Below are 1,334 nucleotides of genomic sequence, written 5' to 3'. Positions count from 1 at the left end.
AGAGTTTTAGTTTTTTTTTCCTGAAACTTTTTTTTAATTAATTACTTTACATTCATTCTCTAAGTATCATCACAGCATACAAAATGTTATTTCCCATCTAGAATATACTGCGTATTGGTTTAATCGTGCATGTTATCGTCATTAATTTTCCATTTCTAGTTTCATATATATGTGTGTATATATACAGATAGATAGAGAGATAGATGTAAATATTACCCCATTTCTGACCTTCTGCCCTTTCCCACCCTCTTCTCAGACTATCTCTGGTGTCTATAGTTCTCTTCCATTCTTTTTCTCCCCACATTTTATTGGTCACATAATTTCTTAAATAATCTAACTACTTTTAATAGCAAGTTCAGCTGGTAGTTTCGATAAAAGCAGTTTTAACTTTAATAGATAAAAGAAATGCTAAGGAAATTTGCTTAAAGCTTAAAACCAGGAAACAGGTTAGGAATCTGTTCAAACAGTAGGTACATGAACCTATCAACAATGCAAGACAGGACAAAAATTCTTAATACTGGGCAACAAAGCCCACAAGAAAATCAGCAATGTTTTAGTCAAAAGTCATAAAATGATCTAGCCTGCTTTTAATACTTTCAAGGGAGATTTTGACTTCCTGTATTATAGCCTTCAAAAATCCACCACGAAGACTGAGAAAATGGCCCAAAAATTTGAGACTAATATACGAGAAATACTAGATACCATCAAACGTCCAAACATCTGGATAATAGACATCCCAGAAGGTGAAGAGACTCATAAGGGCATTGATAATCTATTCCATGAGATCCTGCAAGAGAACTTTTCAAACCTAGAGAGGCACTCAAAGATTCAGTCCCAAGAAATACAGAGGACCCCAAATAGAATCAACCCAAGAAGATCTTCTTCAAGACACATTATAGCCAGATTGACCAAAACTACAAAGACAAGATACTAAGATTGACTTGACTAAAATATTGCTGCTTTTCTTCTAAGCTTTGTTGTCCGGTTTTAAAGGATTTTTGTTCTGTCTTGAGCTGTTGGTAGGTGCATGTACCTACTATTTGAACAGAATACTAACCTGTTTCTAGGCTTTAAGTTTCAAGGAAATATCATTACCAGTTCAAAATTGAAATTACCAGCTGAACTTGCTATTGGAATTAGTTAGATTACTTATGATATTGTGTGATCAACAAAATGTTGGGGGAAAAGGAATGGAAGACAACTGTATATAGCAGAGATAGTGTAATAAGAGAGTGGGAAAGGGCAGAGGGTCAAACATGGGGTAAAAAACATATATATACATATATATGAAAGTAGAAATGGAATATTATTGATGATAACATGCATGATTATTC

Source organism: Tupaia chinensis, unplaced genomic scaffold (genome assembly GCF_000334495.1).
Source record: "Tupaia chinensis unplaced genomic scaffold, TupChi_1.0 Scaffold138416_1, whole genome shotgun sequence".
Lineage (NCBI taxonomy): Eukaryota > Metazoa > Chordata > Mammalia > Scandentia > Tupaiidae > Tupaia > Tupaia belangeri.
Note: the sequence above shows the minus strand (reverse complement) of the source record.